We start from the raw sequence: 6,594 nt of genomic DNA, 5'->3' as shown, positions 1-6,594 counted from the left end.
TAGTAATAATATATTTTTTAAATAAAAAAAGTCATCAACCCACGAAAGAGTTAAATAACTGCTCCACTTACAAATATTCCTCATTGTTATCGATCCTTTTTTCTACGCCTTGCTATCTTTTGGTTCTGACATGCATTTATTAAGAAATGGACACCTGCATCATTAACCCATGAAAGAGTTAAATAACTGCTGCAAATTGTGAGAAAATTAAATAATTGCTCTACTTATAAATATTCTTCACTGATCCTTTTTTTTACGTCTTGCTATCTTTTGGTTCTGACATGTATTTATTAAGAAATGGACACATGCAAATCATCATGACAAGGGAGTTGATACAATTTCTATGCTAACTCCATTACCAAACATAGATATCTATGTTCTATCTTTTGAAAAATAATAATAGACGTTATGATAATATAAGTGGTTGGTATTTTATATTCACGGTTTATTTTATTTTTGAGTACTAATTTTTAATTTTTAAAAAAATTCAGAAGACAAATACTCTTTATCTTATTCCATTTTTACATATAAAGTTTGTATTTTTTGTATAATTGTAGATCGAGCACTACTGCTCAATATCTCAATAAGTTTTTTATATAAACTAGGTTCAAATAATATATAAAGGCAATACTACAATTTGATGTCCAACTTTTGAAGAAATCATCTGTCTTCAAACAATTTATTTCATAAAATAAATTTAATGTATAAAATAGTAACAATAATTTTTTTTAAATATTTTATCTTCATCATATCATATATAATATTTATTCAAAAAGATATGTTATTACACACTACTATATATAAAATGCCTACTAACAAATAAGATTATGAATTTCATAATAAATAATTAAAATAAATAATTAACAAATAAAAAATTTAAAAATAGACAATACATTCATAATAGTAATAATAGTAATCGTAATAAAGTTAATTATTTTATATTTTATATTTTTTAATTAAAAACAACATTTCAATATAAAATTTTTCTAATATTATAAAAATTTTATGACGTAATAATTGATAATGAATAAAAAAATTTATATTTTTTATGCAGTTATACAAGTTATATTTAATTTATTTAAAAATAAGAGATTATATTTGTCATTTTAAGTTATATGTAAAAAAATTATTTATTTATTTACCTATAAATATATTTTATATTTATTAAAATTTATCAATATTTTTTTATATTGTTTGATACGTATTATTAAAGTCTATGTTTATTAATTGATACATATTATCAAAGTCTATGTTTATAACTTTCTAAACTATCTAAACTATTAATTATGTAGAGTATTGAATTTGACATTTAATTATAAAGAGTACTAAAATTGATATTTATTAATTTTTTAAATTATTGCAGAAAGATTAATTAGGAAGTTAAAAATATTCTAAATTTAAAAAATTATTTAATAACAAAATTAAGTTTGTTCAAAATCGTAAGGAGAATTATAGAGCAAAAGAGAAAGTTGAAACTTTCTAACTAATTACAAAGAATCACCACCATCAAAGCTATTAAATTTGAGTATATCAAGTGAGGTTGAAGAAGCAAACCATGACGGTAAATCTAAAAATTTTCTGTCTCTTTTTATATAGTATTTTCCTTTAAGTAACTTTTCTTTATAGATAGTATTCAAATGACGAACAAAATAATAAGAAGATTCGTATTAGACTATGAAAATTAATCTAATCCTTAAAATATAATGACATTATTTCAAAACATGTAAAATAAAATCATAAAGTATAGTTTAATTGATGTGTGCACAATAAAAAAAATGTGAAACTTATAAAATAACAGTCAAATGTGGATAGTAATGATTGCCTTCTATCCTAAGCTAAGGTACTATATTAATCTACGACTTAAATTTATAATGATTAGTTAAAAAATTTACAATTATAGTACTATTTTTTATTATTTTAGTTGAAAATAATTAGGATTACTAATATCAAATTTTGATAATTTGGGTAAATTTTAAATGCTTTATGTCTTAATTCTTTTAGCAAAACTTCAACAATTCATAAAGATAACACAATAGATGGTTATAAATCAAAGTAATAGATAAGAGTAAACATTGTGATAATGATACTTGGTGATGATAATTAATAACGATCAGATGAAGAGAATGTGGAAGGAGAAGAAAAAAATGAAAAAAGAGAACAGGTAATATAATAGTGGCGATGAGACAATGGCAGGTATGTGTATAGAGAATAATATATAATAAGAGAAAGAATAGTGTTTGATTTAATAAGTGAATATAATAAAAATATAAATTAATAATTTTGAAAAAAATAATAAAATTAAACATAATTTTAAAAAAATAAATATTAAATTAAAAAATTTTTTTATTAATTGAAATTATATATAAAGATAAAGAGTATTTTGAATATAAACTTTTATCTCTGTTTTAAATTTAATATTATTAAAAATAAATAAATAAACTTAATAACGTTTCTAAATAATTAATTGTAAATAATGTTTCTAAATTTTTATTTTCATTTTATTACACATAATAACAACATAATAAATTTGTTTAATATTTTATTTAATTTAAATTTATAAATTTTATACATTCTAAAAATTAAATAATTTATAATTTTTTATTTTTCTTTTCAAATTTTTTTATTTTTAATGTTTAAATTATTTTATTAAATTTATAATTTTAGAAATAAAATTATAAAAATTAATATTTTTAAAATAATAGAAAAGCGGCTGGCCTGTTGAGCCGCTAGTAATATATACTAAAAATTTTATTATTATCAGCACATTCAATAATTTTGAAATTTAAATGCATAAAACTTAACAAGAAGTTTCTTACATTATTTATTCACATGAATACTTAATAAACGCACATATTAAATTATTCCATCATTGGTCAATATTTCCTTCAAGATCCTCAAAGAAATTAGATACATCATAATGAGTGGTGGAATTTTCAACATCATTTGAAACAAAATTTATTTCCTTTTCTTTGTCATCTTTTTTCGAAGATGCTTGATAAAGATAGACTAGGTGCCCTGGTATATAACAGGTACGCGACCAATGACCCTTTCCACCACAACGTAAATATTTATCCTCAATTGATTTATTTTACTCATTGTTTCTTTCTTTATCCTACTTCTGGTGAGATTATTTGTGAACATAATTCATTTTCCTTCCATAATTTTTCTTGTTACCAAAACCTTGCTATTTATCTCTTCTGGGGTAATAATTTGTCGCATTTACTTTAGGAAATAGGCGGCGCCAGCTCGGTGATTCTTTAAGAGCAACTCATTGTTGCGTTCAGCAACAAGAAGACAAGAAATTAACTCATAATATTTTTTAAATCCTTTTTCTCGATACTGCTGCTGCAGGAGCACATTCGAGGCATGGAAGGTCGAAAAAGTTTTCTCTAACATATCGGGCTCGAGGAAGTATCACCATCTTTTGATGATTATACCTTTCTTCAAGGTCTTTCCATAGATCTGCAGGATCTTTTAATACGAGATATTCATTTTTCAATTATACGTCAAGATGACGACGAAGGAAAATCATGGCCTTGGCTTTATCCTTATGGGATATATTATTTCAGCCTTAATGGTATCTCCAAGATCTATTGAATTAAGATGGATTTTAGCATCGAATATCCATGATAAATAGTTGTTTCCAGATATATCAAAAGCATTAAATTCAAAATGAGAGAGTTTCGACATAATAAAAATTTGTTACATGAATCTTCCTAATATTTGGTCAGAGTCTCGTGTTGATAACGTGTTATAAAATAAATAACTAAGAAGGATAAATAGAAAATTATAGTATTAATATAATTAGTTCAATAAAAATGATTCATATATGTATTTACTTAATATTATATGATGTAATATATATATATATATATATATATATAAAGTGAGAGAGAGATATATATATTAAAGTGAGAGAGAGAAATATTGCTCACTAAAAGAAGAGAGAGAATTATTATTGTTGTTATATTTTTTTTAAAGGCATAAGTCTCTATTTATATGCGTACATGATGACACTTTTTTAAACTACATTAAATAAGGTCATCCTTAATAAACTAAATTTTATGAGATATGAACATCTATATCAGTTCTTATCACAACAATTTCAAAACAATTGTAAGTTAAAATAGAATATAAAAAACTAAATGTATAAGAGCAAAAGAGAAAAGTCAAGTTGAAAATCCAAAGAAAGAAAAAGCTTTTAAAAACCCGAACCAGTTATACTCAAATCCTTCAATACTCCAAAGTGATGTCAAGTTGAACATTTAAGTTTCAATTGCAAATCCCTGCGAGACATAAGACACACTGAACTCATAGAAGAACGAAAGAGAGAGGTGAAAACTAAAAAAAGGTTTAATTACTCCGTTGGCTCTTATAGTTTCGCGAAATTTTCAATTAGGTTTCTATACTTTTTTTCTTTTAATTGGGTTCCTGCACTAACTTTGCCTAAGTTACACTTGTGGTACATAGCCGGTCCCAAACCCGGATAAAGGAGGAGGGTTGTATTAGGTCTTCGACAACCAATATAAAAATATAGTCGAACCCCATGACATGAATCAAAGACATTATTACGCTAAAGCTAGGTCGTTGCCCGGAAGCAACGTGCTGTATAGCTCGAGTACGGTGTCAAATGAGCAAGAGCCACTGCATCGGTGTCCGGATGTAGGGATGTCAATGGGGCAGGGCAGGGGCGGGGGATGCCTCCTGCTCCCCATCCCCGCCCCCAGATTTACTCTCCATCCTCGCCCCCGTTTCCCGCTGTGGGGAATATTGCTCCCATCTCCATTCCCCACAGGGTCCCATTCCCTGCGGGAACTCCATTCCCCGTCTATCTGATAGTTCTAACTAATTATTAATTTTCATATGAATAGAGATGTAAGTATCCATTCTATACCAAAATAACAAGATTTTATACAAAAAATCTAAACGATAAGATGGTGGCTTCTTTCAAAATGACGCACTGGGGGAACGCAATGGTGAGCCAGAGGATAGAGAAGTGGACAAGGTGGGAGACGCGACAACAGAGAGGAGAATGGACACGATGACAAAGTTACGGAAAGGAACGCCGCAAATAGAGAGCACGATGCAGTGAAGATCATGGCACGGTGAGGTGTGATGATGCGGTGAGAAGGGAGAGCGACGAAATGGTGGCTGCAGAAAGGTTGGATGGAGTATGAACAGCGTTAGGGATTTCTGAATTGAAGAAGAGTTATGCAAATGAGGATTCGAAGTTTTGGGTTTCTATATGTGTGTGTGTGTGTGTGTGTGTGTGTGTGTGTGAAATGACTAAAAAACATATATGAGAAATAAACTATTAATGACAATTCAGTAAATTTATGAATTTCGGGGATTAGCGGGGATGGGGCGGGGATCCCCACTTGGGTCCCCGCGCCTACCTCGGGGAAATTTCGTCTCCCATCCCCATTCCCACGGGGAAAATTCCTCATAGTCGGATCCCCATTCGGGGCAGTCCCTGCAGGGATCCCAGTGTCTCGGGGAATTTTGCCATCCCTACTACTGGATGTGGTGTTAAATGAGCAAGGATTCTCGTGTTTTCGTGAACGAACGAGGGTAAATAAGCTAGTTCACAAAGTAAAAGGTAAAGGTTGGAGCGACAGAAGGTTGAGATTTGGGACATGGAACATAGATACTCTAACAGGAAAATCCATGGAGGTGGTGGACACCATGACAAGGAGGAAGATTAACATTATGTGCCTATAAGAAACAAAATGGGTTAGTGCGAAAGCAAGGGAGTTGGATACTTCTGGTTTCAAACTTTGGTATACAGGAAAGATGAAAAATAGGAATGAGGTTGGAATAATTGTGGATAAGCAGTGGAAGAAAGACGTAGTGGATGTTAAGATGGTGGAAGATCGGATCATCTCTATTAAACTTGTGGTGGAGGGAGGTGCTTTCCTTGTGATTAGCGCCTATACACCGCAAGTGGATTCGGACGAACAACACAAGATAAGGTTTTGGGAGGATCTAGAGAATTTGGTTCAAGACATACCTTTGGGAGATAAGATTTTCTTAGGAGCAGATTTAAATGGCCATGTTGGGAGAGAAGTGACTGGATATGGGAGTATTCACGGAGGCCATGGTTTCGAGGTGATCAATGCCGAAGGTAAAACTATTTTGCACTTTTTCTCAACCTTTGATATTCTCATTGCAAATACATGTTTTAAAAAGAGCGACGAACATCTTATAACCTATAAGAGTGGCATGACAAGCTCTCAAATTGACTTCTTCTTTTTGAGGAGAGCCGACCGGAAATTTTGCATTAATTGTAAAATTATTCCGAGAGAGAGTTTGACAACACAACATAGGGTGCTCGTCATGAATTTTTGCATTGAGCAAAAGTTGAGGAAAAGACATCATACGAAGAACCCAAGGATGAGGTGGTGGCGGATGAAAGGTGAGGAACAAAGAAGCTTCCTAAGACGGGTAGGAGAAGAGGCAAAGTGGGATGGGAATGGAAGCGCGAAAGAGATGTGGAGGGAGATGGCAGAAGTTATTAGAAGAACAGGAAAAGAAAGCTTTGGTGAATCTAAAGGAATAGGACCAAGAGACAAGGAGTCCTGATGGTGGAATGCA

The sequence above is a fragment of the Arachis duranensis genome, chromosome 2 (genome assembly GCF_000817695.3).
Source record: "Arachis duranensis cultivar V14167 chromosome 2, aradu.V14167.gnm2.J7QH, whole genome shotgun sequence".
NCBI classification, from domain to species: Eukaryota; Viridiplantae; Streptophyta; class Magnoliopsida; order Fabales; family Fabaceae; genus Arachis; species Arachis duranensis.
Note: the sequence above shows the minus strand (reverse complement) of the source record.